Genomic DNA, 14,091 nt, shown 5'->3' with positions numbered 1-14,091 from the left:
ATGGTGGTAGACACATATAAGACATTTCAATGGTCCTGAAGTAAAACGCAAGCCTTGGAAATCAGTTAAAACAATGAAAAAAATAAAACATGTAAAATATATGAACTGAATCTGAACTGAACTACACTGACAAATTCATGTTGTTCTCTAGCTACTGAATGTTTCTTAATAAGGTACATTAAACTGAAGTCCAAAGCTAGAGCTAATAAACACTAAGCTGATAATTCCACATTAAGGAGAGGGACACTGGTGAACAGCACACACCAGAATACTTTAAAAAATAATTTCATTAAGTCAAACTCATTCCTGCACATTTTTTTGCATACTATAATAGGTCATTGTCAAATGTGATATATTTTTAATATTCTACAAGGTCAGCAGCATGCTTTCTACTTGTAGGTATTTCTTTGTGCTGCTTAACAATTTGCATCCATAGAATTCAGCATCCATGTGGGGCTCTTATTATAGGACTTTTGAATACATTGTCCTTCTCTGTTGTAATTAATCTTTTAATTGCCTGATCCTACTTCAGAAGAAAGAATTGGTCAATTAATGCAGGTACACATGTCTACATATACTATCTGTGCCTGCCAATAGCATTTCTTTTGACACTTCATTTAATGAAAACAATCTTAGTGATTACTTTTTAGAGTTTACCATACCTTCATCAAAACACTTATGATTTTCAAGGAAGACTGCTTGATTTGTTTTGGTAAAACTTGTTAATTTTCTCTTATTTTGCTTCTATGAAAGAAGTTAGTTTCTCATTACATTTGTGATTTTGATTTTTCTCTAGCTCCCTGAACTCAATACACATTCAACATGCATTCTTCTGGCAGTTCGGGGTACCTGAGGCATTAAAATCAAGGACTGCAGTGATGACTTTTGTGACCTGTGATGTGGAGAATTTCTTAGGAATGTGTATCTGAACCAGTATAAAAACTACCATTACTAAACACCAAGTGGCAATCTGGAAGCAACCTATTTGAATGACATAACAGCAATGGATCATCTGACAAAAGGGTATGGTCTCCATTGAAATGCACAGTTAAGGTGTATGATAATAAAAAGTGTGACAAAATGCTACCCATCAAACTTGAAATCAGCTTTCAAATCAGTAAAAATCTGCAGTTAAGTGCTCAAAAACAAACTGAAAAAAAAAATCTAAGACCATGTTCCCAATACTAGGCAACAAAGAAATAGAAGTATTCAAATTGAAAAATGCAGTGATTGTTGTATCCATCATTTTTGTAGCATTTAAATTTACTTATCAATTATGGGATTAAGGTATTAATTTTCAGTCAGTAAGGTGAAATGTGCTTGATGGTTTTATTCAAGGTCAAATGGAAATAGGAATTCTAACAAGTGAAATATTAACAGTGTTTTTAAAATAGAAGCAATGTAGAAAAAGAGGAGGCAAAACAGTTAAAAGATTTCCACCATGATTCTTGAAAACTCTGGTAATCATTGAAGCTAAGCAAAACAGGGATACATTGGAATCCAAGATTTCAGTACAAGAAGAATAAATATATGGTTTTGGTAACTACTTTAATATTTTTAGTTCAGATTATAGAAGGAATATACAGAATTTGTGTTCTAGCTAGTAAATATTGCTGCTAAAAATACAATAGATCCATTTTTATCAAATGGAGAGTTAAATAGAAGCACAGAATTTTGAAAAATTCAAAATTTTGCCTTTCAGTCCTATAATTCTGCCAGCTTTTATAATCTTCTCTTTTTGCTTAAAGACTATTCACAATAAAAAAAAAAAAAGAACAAACTCACATAAAGAGCTTTTATATCAACAGCATCAAGTTATTTCAGTAAAAAGGACACACAAATAAAGAATTTGATTGGTTTGTAGGAAAACAGCTTTCTTTCAGTAGAGCTCAGATGAAACAACCTCTTCTGATTACTACTCATGAAGGTATAAAGATTGGATGTGAGACTTCTTGTTGCAGTCATTTCAATAATTTCTTAGTTTTCTGGAGCAGAAGCAAATCCCATCACCTGACACACTGGCTGCTCTGGAGATGACTATGGCTAGCCTGATCTCCTGACCAAGAGAGGCTGCCCCCTGTCCACCCCTTGGGTCAGTTTGGGTGGCAGTACAAGCAGGGCTGCTTAATTCCCAGAAGTCTCAAGGCTGCTCTGTGCGGCTACTGTTGGTATCCCAAGTCGAGAAATTGGGAGTAAAGTCAAGAGAGAGATCACCTGTGTGGGGTCCCAAGAAGTCTTCATCCTTGACTAGGTCCAGGGACACTTGACAGCAAATACAGGGTTACAACAGCAAAAGTATGGAGGAGGGAATGAGAGGGGGGATACAACTGTAACCAATGGCAGAAGTCCTGGGGAGGAGCACAAGGCGAGGAGTATATACTGACAACCAATGGGGGATAACAGGGGAGGAGAATAAACTAAACATACCAATGGGTACTCAAGGGATACAAGATAGACACAGAAGGTTCTAGGGATAAAGGTGGGATTTCTGTGATGGACAAAGGAAGAAGGCAGGGTTTCCCAAAGTGACAGGGAAGGGTCTGGAAAAAAGGGTAGGTCGATGGGTAAATGGACAGGGAAAATGGGAGGGTACAATTCCAGGGTAAACCAAACATAGGGGACAATCAGAACAAACCACTTAAAACCTGTAACAGGAAAACACTTTAAATTCATAACAGAAAGCACGACACCACAATCACCTTCACCTAGCTATGGCCAAAGCCAGTTTAATTCATGCTGACATTTGCAGATAGTCAACTGGCATACTTGCCCAGTTGTGTTCTCCAAATACACTTCAGATTCCACATTACCTGATTTTATACCAGAAACTGACACAATGAACCACCAAGGAAGCCATATGAAGTGCATGAAAAATGCCTCTATTTTCTCTTTCCATATTTTAGACAGTCTAAATGTACAGACTACTGTGATATTGATGCAGCAAGGACAAATATAAGAAAAAAAAATCAAGGTTTCATAACTTAAGGTATGCTTTGGTAGTCTGCGCATTTTGAGGTCATGCAGTATTTTTAGGTATTATAAATAAATATGACCTGTAAGCCATTAAGTCTGACTTGGAGACTGTGACATACAGCTGTTATACATACACAGTCCCTTGGATTTTTACAAAACCTGACTAAGGTCAAGGAACCCTGTGCCTTCCTTCTCTCATTTATATTTTATGATTCAGGAACAAGAGGAAGTTCTCTAGATAGCTATTACTGAGTCACACAGTAGATGGATATATTTCAGATTATGATTTATCAGGGTCAAAATGTGGTGTAATTCACCAGAGTTTGATACAATTGCCTTACAGATACTTAAATTATTAGGAAATAGCATATGACAGCTTTGTTTCACTTCAGAAATCCCTAGTACTTGAAAAGATATTCACATTGTTTCTTCCACAAGTTGTGATCATAGCATTAGTAATGTTATTATCAGTTCTCTAGGTAGCACACAATTAATGTATTCTGACATATTCATCATGTGCATATTTGTTTTGACATGACTAAGAGCTTTTTTCATTTTCATTATATTTCTTAGCCAAAGGCAAAATTAGGTCCTTTGCCAGTTTTTGTTCTGTGCTAAAACTAAAATTCTATACATGGAAAGAAAAAATAGTAAAAAGAAAGTATTGATAAATGTGAACTGAATTGTGAAGTATGTTCTTTGTTGTCTTATAGAAACTCTAACACAAAAATAATGAGATCATCACTAGCCTGGGGCTTGGATCCTAAAGCTCATGCTCCCACAGGACTTTATGAACTTCTACAGTCTCATTAAAATCAATAGTAGTATTCATGAGATGAAAATTATTTGCATGCTTAGGTCTTTTCAAAGTCAATGCTTTTATTATTTGGATTCAGGCTCAAAGTTTTCAGTGACTAACTGTGCCAGTAGCTGACTGAAAGAGTAACAGAAAAAATATGTCTGTCATGCTGAGTTCAAGAAAAAATACTTTATTCTTTTCACCTTCCCTCTTCTGTGTGCATTGAATATGTCAACAGCCTGATACAACAAATCAGCATACCAGTGGTTTATGAATTTTTTTTAAGTATGCTTAAATCAGCATTCACCAAGTATAGATTTATTTTCTATTATTGTAACTGGTTGTGGTTGTTGAAGTACAAAAATGTTACAGATTTTATACGTAAATCATGCAAAAGCACAAAAATAATAAAAATAAAAGGGCTAGTGTGGTGAAGACATCTAAGGTTCACATAAAAGAGAGACATCTAGGAATTTCAATTAAACAAGAGGTGGAGGAAATAGAACAGAGATCTTCTGTTAATGGGACCAACACTGACAATGCACAGATATCACCTAACTCTGATCTTTGCAGTTCAGCAACAGCCAGCAACAAGATGCAGCAACTGGATAAAGGAAAACCAGAAATATCTCACTGACCCCTTGTTAGAGAGTCAGCAGTAAGAGCCATAACAGAAGCACCAGTTAAATTGCAATGTCCATTTGTCTATTCTTTTTTTACTTCCTACAGATGAAAATAGGCTGTTCCTCTTACATATCTCTTCTGTAACAAGAACTTGATAGCCTAGTGCTCCTGTGTTCTTCAGCTAGGAGCTTCAGATGAGGGAGAAAGTAGATAAGAAAGTCAGTCACTCTACTTTTTTGAGAACTTAGTCTAGATGAGACCTTACAAGGTGTCAGCTTGATCAGGTTGCTCAAAGCTCCATCCATAGTAACTTTCTACATTTCCACAGATGGAGCATGCCCAATATCTCTGGGAAACCTGTTCCAGTGCTTCACCACCCTCACAGTGAATAATTTCCTCCCACTATCTCATCTAAGCCTTTCAGTCTTTCAGTTTAAAGACACACCCCCTTGCCATATCACTACATGCTCTTGTTGAAATCCCCTCTCTAGCTCTCTTGTAGACCCCTTTATGTACCATAAGGCTCATTTCTCCATGTAGAACAACCCCAACTCAGCCTGTCTTCATAGGAAAGATGCTCCAGACATCTGATCAGTGTCCCTCCTCTGGACTTTCTCAAACAGGTCCATTTCCTCATGTTGAGAGCCCCAGAGCTGGATGCAATACTCCAGGTGGTCTCATGAGTTCTGAAGAAAGAGGGAGAATAACCTCCTTCAACCTATTGCTGGATATACCTTGCTCACAATTTTATTAAAAATAACCATGTTGACATGTTGACATTTACTTCTTAGAGACAAAGATAAATACAGCTATAAGACTATTATTGCATTTTTGCATTTTTAAAATTTTCCTCCCTGACTTACTTGGATGAATTCCTTTTGCAGGTAAAAATCATGGGTATGTGTATTTCTATGCTTAACAAAACTGGGATAATATTTTCGATACTAAATTTCTTAAATAGCAAACAAGAAATGCCATGAAGTTCAACGAGCACATCCCCCCTCTCAGAAAACCCCAGAGGAATACACACAAGGACAGTATATGCAATGTACTTACAAAATTGTAGATTCTGAAGTTCCCAAAGATGATACGAGAGTCATACATCTGAAAATACTATTACAGGTTTTTTTACCTCCATTCTTTAGGAAAGGTGAATAGCAAAATTAGTATTGAAACAGCAACTGAATGGAGTAAATCCAAAGCATTTCAGAATATTAAATGAGATTATCCTTTTCACATATAAAGATACAGAATAGCTTTAACTTATATTTTGATTCATGCTGTATAAACCTATTTTTCAGATTTTATCAAATCTTGGTTTTCAATAACAACATTGTGTATCTAAGCTCCAAAACCTTCATTCTGACTAACTGAATCTTCAGACATACACTCTATTTAGCTACTTTTCATCATCTTACATATACTCTAAGCTATCTATTACATTTGCAACCACCATAAGTCAACTGAATTTTCTTTTAAAGTTTTCTTTTACTCTTTTTTTTTAAATATATTTTTTTTCTTTGCAAACATGTGCTATATAATTTTTATCTCCATGTCTCTTTCTCCAAAAAGCAAGAGAATTGTCAGGAAGTAAAAAAAAGAACACACAATCACTTGGTTTTGATAATATAAATGCTATGGGGAAGTACAGCCACAATGTTCTAAACTGAAGGACCTTCTAACACTGTCTGCTTATATGTAGGGGATATGTACAAAATAGGCACTGTGAAGTATAAGAAGTTGAAAGGGGAAAGATGATTACACAGAAAGAAGTGAGAAAAGAAAATCCTTCAGGAGAGGAGGGCTTGGAATATTGGCTACACAGACTTTATCATTCTGAAGCCATTTCCCACAGCATTCTCTTGGACAAGATGTCTGCTCATGGCTTGGCTTAGGAAACTCACTGCTGAGTAAAAACCTGGCTGGATGGCCAGGCTCAAAGAGTGCTGGTGAAAAATGTTGAATCCAGCTGGTGGCTGGTCACCAGTGGTGTTGCCCAAAGCTCAGTATTGGTTCTAGTCCTGTTTAACATCTTTGTGAATTATCTGGATGGAGTGTACCAGGGGATCGAGTGCACCCTTGGTGAGTTTGCAAAGAACACTAAGTTGGGAAAGAGTGTTAATCTGCTGGAAGGTAGGAAGGCTCTACAGAGGGATCTGTACAGGCTGGATCAACGGGATAAGGCCAGTGGTACGATGTTCAATAAGGTGAAGTGTCAGGTCCTGCACTTCAATCTCAACAAACCCATGGATCCAATTTCAGTTGTGTAGAAGTTTTGAAGCTACACAGACTGCTCACTTATTCTAATTCCTGGACTGACTAGTTCAATATATAGCTATCAGAAGCCAGTAGAATTTTCCTCTTTATGTTCAATTCATATAGGTTTGTCATGAAGTGTGGCTCCATTTCCAGTGTTTCTATTCAGAATGTAGCCTTAAGTATACTTGCTGCCATTTGCTCAAATTCAAGTAGCTGCTATTAATGCCTCTCTTGTATCCAAAGCAAGTCATTCTCATGTCAAACAGATAAAGAAATATTCTCTTAACACTTGCTAAATTTCACTGCACCATGTATATGGACTTCAACAATACAAGAAATTTTTTTTTTCGAAATTTTTTACGTTCCCCCCTTCGCACAGCCCCCTGAATATCAGGCTAGCCCAGAGGTCTGAGGCTGTGAGGGGAGGAATATCAGGAGATGGCAAAGATTTCCAAAAGAGGCTCTTACCCTGATATACGTTGGTTCAGCTCTCTTTATTCTGTGGTGTCCAAGAGGAAAGTGGGGCAAAAGAGGACGAACAGGAAATGTCAGGGGTCTATATAGACTTTGGACAGGGTGGGCTTCTCTGGCTCTCCACCAAACCCGTTGGGGCAGGAAGGAGGGGTCCAGGGTTATCTTGATGAGAGTCACAGGGTCCCGGGGAAGGGGAAATAGAGTGCCCATGAGCTCACTGTAACACCTCCCCCTTATTTGTTAAACAGGTTACAGGAATTCACTGGACTTGATTCAACCCTGAGTATGGGTTTCCCACCACCTACAGTTGGTGGCGTAGTCAGGCCTCCTCAGGTTAGCCAGCCCTATGTGGTTGACTTCTGAGGCAGAAGGTGTGAGATCCTTAATAGCCTTGAAAATCAAGTGATGCAGGATCCCGAATGCCAAGGTTACAAGGAACAAAATAACAAGGAGTAACAAAATTGATTTCTCTAAAAGGGGAAAGCAAACATTTTAAACATATTAAAGTTTCTGTTCCTGCCTGAAGGAATTCACGCTTGGGAACATTCTTCTTCTTCCATCCAGTGGCGTCTTCTCTTTGAAGCATCAGCTACTTGCTTCCTGTCCCCTTTTGTCTGACCTGGATTCTTGGGGACAAAAGGTTTCACCCACTTCTGGGGAATCCACCAAGGGCCTGAGGGAGTAGCTACACATGCACAGCCACGACCCCAGGTTACAAGTTCCTAGGGACCATTGGTTTCCCAAGTTTCTGGATCCCTAATCAAGACGGGGGGATGCCGAGACAATTTGAACTGCTTGCCATTGTTAAAGTGACGAACAACAGGTGGACTCATGTTTTCAAATGAGCAGTTCAGAAAATTGATGGTAAACATGCTTTACAGAGCCTGCCTCATGGAGACATCCACGGAGCTGAGCTGTTTTGTTTTTTCAATACCTGTTTGAGCATCTGGTGTGCATGCTCGACTACAGCTTGACCTGTGGGGGAGTGGGCAATGCCAGTTTTATGTTCCAGTCCCCACTGTTGGAGAAATTCTAGAAACTCCTTGGATATATACACTGGGCCATTATCTGTTTTGATCATTTTTGGAACCCCTAATACTGAAAATGCTTGCACTAGGTGTTGTTTGACATGTGCAGCCCTTTGTCCTATATGAGCAGAGGCACACACTGCACCTGAGAATGTGTCCACACTTACATGAACGCATTCAAGGCGATCAAAACTCTGAATGTGTGTGATGTCTGTCTGCCATGCCTCACAGCTGCTAAGGCCTCTGGGGTTTACCCCCATGCCCAACGATGGCACGGCCTGGAGCTGGCAATTAGGACAGTTGGTCACAATGGCTAGAGCCTGACTCCCTGTTGTCTGGAACTGTTGAATCAAACCTGGCACATTCTGATGGTAGGGCTGGTGACTCAGCTTTGCTTGTTGGAAGACATCAGGGAGACGTGCTTTTTCGACTGGTGCAGCAAGGGAGTCTGCTTTGCGATTCCCCTCTGCAATCTCACCTGGCAAATCAGTGTGTGACCTTACATGCATCACAAAGAATGGATGCTCTTGGTGAGATTAAATAAATCAGCTTTGAGAGCAACCTGAAGAGATGTTCATTTTCTATTTCTTTGAGCACAGCCTGCTCCGCCCTGGACACTACCCCTGCCACATAGGCAGAGTTTGTCACCAAGTTGCTTGGCTCAGAAAACTTCTCAAAAGCTCTCACCACTGCAGCCAGTTCAGCCACCTGGGGGGATCCTTCCACAAGCTCAACATCAGCTTCCCAGTGCTGAGTCTGTGGATTTCTCCAAGTCATCACTGACTTCTGAGAAGCCCCAGAGGCATCTGTGAACACTGTGAGAGCCTTGAGTGCCCTCTGGCTCCTCTTCTCTTGAGGAATAAGGTGGAATTCCTCATTGAACAACTTGTGAGATGGGGCATGGACTGGTATTTGTCCCCTGTAGTTGTCCAGAGATAACTGGAGACTGGCATTGCTCTGGAGCAAATGCTCAAACATCCCTTTGGTCAATCTCTCAGGAGAGTTCCTTCCCTCCTCAGAAAGCCTGACTGGGAGGTGAATACATGCAAAGTCACACCCTGCTAATTCACACAACCTCACCCTGGCCTTCTGAATCACCTTTGCTATCAGCTCTTGTGGCCTAGTGATGGTTTTGGATCTTTGGAGCGATAGGAAAACCCATTCTATGATTAAGAGTGGATCTTTCTGCCCCTCGATCCGCTGGAAAATCAACCCATGCAGGTGTAGCAGCTTTCCTGGAACAATGAACTGGAAAGGCACATTTGGGTCACACCGGTGTACCTGCCTTTCTGACAAGGCCTTTGTACCTTTTCCATTGCTGTCTTTGCCTCTGGGGTCAGCTCCCTGGGGGAGGCCAGCTCCCTCTCCCTTCAATAAATTGAAGAGGGGTTCTAGATCCTCATTTGTGAGGCCTAGCCAAGGCCTTACCCAATTTAAAGACCACACAGCGAGTGGAGGTCTGCTAGTGTTCTGGGGCTGCAATTGATCTCTAATTTCTGAGGGACAATGGTCCTTGCAGAGATTTCCAGGCACAGGTATCTCCGAGGTGGCATTCTTTGAACTTTGTTTTTCTGCAATTGAAATCCAACAGCGGTTAAAACTTCAACCACTAGGTTAAGTGTGTATTGGAGTATAGAGTCATTGGGAGTCCATGTAGTGAAGGATGATGGCATCCTTTCTCTCTTCATGTACCAGAGACAGTAGTGCTGCTACATACTGTTGGCATATGAAAGGACTGGATTTTAGACCTTGGGGCAAAACTTTCCAGTGATAGCACTTCATTGGGGCTTCTCGATTGATGGTAGGAACCAAGAATGCAAACCTTGGGGCATCTTCAGGGAGAAATGGAATTTGGAAGAAACAGTCCTTTATATCTAATACAGCTAATTTCCAGTCTTGGGGAAGAATAGCTGGACTAGGCATGCCTGGTTGGAGAGGTCCCATGTCCTCTACAATTTTGTTTATTTCTCTGAGATCGTGGAGCAATCTCCACTTTTCCTTCTCAGGCTTCTTTACTACAAAGACTGGGAAATTCCAAAGGCTGGCTGTCTCTTGCAGGTGCCCTTGAGCTAACTGCTCCTTCACAAGTTTCTCAAGCGCCTCAAGTTTCTCACTACTCAAAGGCCACTGTGCTACCCACTTTGGGGTGTTATCCAACCACTTTAGCTTGTGGGCAGGGCACCCGACAGTGGCTACTTCCAAAAATCCTGCGGTGTCTTAGGAATTGTTAGCTGGACTCCCCACTGGGACATGGTGTTGCTCCCCCACAGAGGAGCCTTATAGTCTGCCACAAATGGGCAAACACTTGCCAATTTCCCATCAAGTCCCTCAATTTGCACAACATTTTTTGAAATTTTTGCCAGTGTGGTTCCTCCTATACATTGAAGTTTGCCTGTCACAGGTTGCAGTTCCCAGTGTGGTGGCCACATGGTTTTAGGTATTACCGTGATGTCTGCACCTGTATCCAAAACCCCTTCCACCTGAAGGTGCTCCGACCCATGTGCTAGGTTGCATGCCATCAAGGGTCTATCCTCTCCTACTACCTCTGCCCAGTAGACTTCTGGTGATTTTCCTTCTACTGTTATTTCTACTGGGATGGGGATGGCTTGTACCAGAATTTTCCCCTTTTCTAGATAAAACGGAGGGTGTACACATTGTGCCAACAGCATAAGACTGGATATTTTTCCCTTAGTGGTCATGGGAACTATTTCAGTCTCTGGAGGTGTGTATGCTGTGTCCCCAATAACAAAATACTCACTGTCCAGTTCCATATCGTATGCCTGCCGGTCTTGTGAGCTGTTTGGCAGGTCCACTATAATAACTTTCCAATCAGTGGATCTGAAATGAAATCCTTTGGCAGTCACTAGGTGAGGTCACCCTAATGGCTGCCAAACCTTGTTAGTTGTACATTTTACATTTTTATTTATCTCTCCCCCCCCCACCATGAGTCCCACCCTCCCCATTATTTGTTAAGAGAGAGGCATTTTCCCGTGTGGGTCCTGCTATATTTATATCTTGGCGCGTAGTTGTTTTAGTAGCGGGTTCGCACTGAGAACCTAGTTTTCTTGTTTGTTGATCTGTCTCTGGTTCTGGTTTTGAGGACAGTTTCTGGCAAAGTGTCCTGGTTTCTTGCAATGCAGGCAGATGATGTGCTGCAGCTCTTGTGATGACATTGGTTGCCTCCTTGGACTTGGAGCAGCAGTGGCAACAGGCTGTAGTTCTGCAGATGTTGTATGGCTGTCAGGGGTATTGAGTAGCTCTGTTCTCCTGGAGCAGTCTCTCTGAGTGAGACTAGGTGCTGGGTCGAGAGGAAGACTGAGGATAATTCTGCGACAGGTCTCGTTTGCATTCCTCTGAGCCATTTCTTTAATCAGCTCTGTTTGTACTCTAGTGTCTTGCACCTGTCTTCCCACTTGCGTTCTCAAACAATCTACAAACTGTAAAAAACTCTCAGAAGGAAGCTGTTTAATGTTAATATAGCTGCTCTTAGCCTCAGTTATTGGTAACTGATACAATGCCTTTTCTGCAGCATTACAGATTTTTTTCAAAACCAACATAGATAACAGTCTGGTTTGTTTTTCTGGGCATTGTATGTCTCCTGTACCACATAAGTGATGCATTGTAATAGGATTGCCATCACTGTCAATGGCCTCACTGGGTGTCTGTTGTATTTCTTGTAAATTACTGTCAAAGCTGACTTCCACTTACTTTCCCATATCTCATATTCAGAAGGTGTTAGTAAACATTTAAATAAATCAGTGATATCTTTGGATACCATTTCATTTGAATTTAACGTTGCCCTTATCATCCCTTTAAAAATCTCACTGGACCTCCCAAATTCTCTCTGTATTTTGCAGATCTCTGTTTTGTCTCTATATGGTAGTGGTTGGTATGTTCTGGTACCGTTTCTCCTTGCTAAATAAACAACCGGTGCTGTAGATGGTATAGGGTCCTCGGCAGGGGCAGGGTTCTGTCCCCCCCGTCACTTCCTGGGTTCCGGTGAGAGGCAACTCCCACCCCTTTTCTCGGGGTGCTGGTGCCACTGTGGAAACTCTGGCCCCGCCCCGGCTGTGAGCTGCTGGGCTGCACTGACCTCTCGCCACCCTGCTGCCCTCAGTGCCGGGGCTGGGAGCTGTGCAGGGGCCGGCCCTGCCCCCGTTCCTGTTCCTGGGGAAACGCGGGAGGGACGGGTGGGTAGGGGCAGGAAAGGATTGTGACGGGGAGGGGGAGTGGATCGGAGCACATGGTCGCCGCCGTTATACTGCCGTGTAAGAGAAGGGTGACCTTTTTGTTCGATGCAGCTGCAGATAGTAATTTGTTTCAAGGAAGTTTGTTTTTTTTTTACAGCGGTAATAGGCAACAGGCTGTGACTTGCTGATAACACGCATTCCTAAGCTTTTACAGCGGTAGTAGGCAATAGGCTTTGCATTGCTTAACTGATAACACGCATTTCTAAGATAACACGTATACTTGAGACTGTGAGAATCCCTAGATCAAAGGACACCTGTGAGGAAGACAACCAGCCTTCATCCCACGACCACCAGAAGGCAGAAAACGACCACCTAGCAACAGAATGCGACTGCGCAGAAGAAACGAGTGAACTAAGGAAGAAGATAAAAAGAGCGAACTAGGGGATCACAGGCGTGGCAGTTTGGCGGAGCGGTTGCTCCCCTCTGTCGCCGCAGCGCTGCTTTTTGCTTTGCTCTCATATACTCTATTAAATGAATTAAATAAATTCTGTTAATTGGATCAGATGGCCTCTTGTGCTCACTCATAACAGCCGTGTGTGTTTCAGAGGCATTGCAGGGTGCTGTGGAGAGAATTCCTGTTTTGGAGAAATCCAGACTATATTTCTCAGAAGAACCAGGTGTTAGAAGAGGATACAGGGTGGGTGAAGGGATATTAGAGCTGGGGTACTGAGGGGGTGGTTAGGTGGGGGAAAAGGGATTATTCGGACTGTGATTCTGTGTTTGTTTGCTGTTTTCTGCTTCTAAAATCTTTTTTCGGGCTTGTAAAAATATCAGAATAAAGCGAGAAGCTTTATGTTCACCATTTTCGACTTTTAAAGCTAATATCTGTCCAATTTGGTCCCAAAAAGAAAGCGAATTCAGTTCTTGCACAGTAAAATTTGGTGTTTCTGCTAGTAGCCAGCATACGAAATGCAGGAGGAGCTTATTTGAGAACGGTACATTGTTTAAAATATTGCTAAGGTATTTTAGTGTGCTCTTTTGTTCCACCGATACTTTTGCACCCATTATTTTAATCGTATCGCTGGTCTATTCTCCACCAGACTTCGTAACACAGTACGAATTGTTTGAATTCCCGCCATCACAGGATCCAAACGGGGGCAGTGCGGGGGGAATGGGCGCTTGTGCCGCCGCAGCCGGAGCGGCTCCTGCCCTAACTCTGGGACAGGGGGTTTCCCCTGCTGCTGTGCCACAGCTGCTGTCTCCCTCCCGTCACTGCACCCCCTGGGAACGCGGGTCTCAGCCCGCCGGCTCCACGCTGGCGTGCGAAAGGTTCCTGGCTTTACTCCCGCAAGCAGATCCCCACAGTCACTATGGTAGCTCCTCCCAGTCAGGTGCAACCCTGGGGTGTCGCGATCGGAGGACTTACCAAGCCTGTGAACTGTGGGGTTCATCTGTGAACTCGTCTGGGATCCTTCTCCAGCCAGCCCACCTGGGGTCCGAAGGCAGGGTCCCCGACCTTTCCGTGTCACTCAAAGCCTTTAAAGGCAGCAAGAGTAATAGGGCAGTTGACTGTCCCAAAAAGCTATCGAGATCCTCTGAAATAGAACCTCCAGCTTCTTCGTGGGCTTATGGCAGCACACGTTGGGGGCCAACTGACGTTCCGCCCCTCACACAGCCCCATGAGTATCAGGCTAGCCCAGAGGTCCGAGGCTGTGAGGGGAGGAATATCAGGAGATGGCAAAGA

The sequence above is a fragment of the Lonchura striata genome, chromosome 2, assembly GCF_050655825.1.
Source record: "Lonchura striata isolate lonStrDom1 chromosome 2, ASM5065582v1, whole genome shotgun sequence".
NCBI lineage: Eukaryota > Metazoa > Chordata > Aves > Passeriformes > Estrildidae > Lonchura > Lonchura striata.
The sequence above is the reverse complement of the archived record's forward strand: the minus strand, read 5'-3'. Positions refer to the sequence as shown.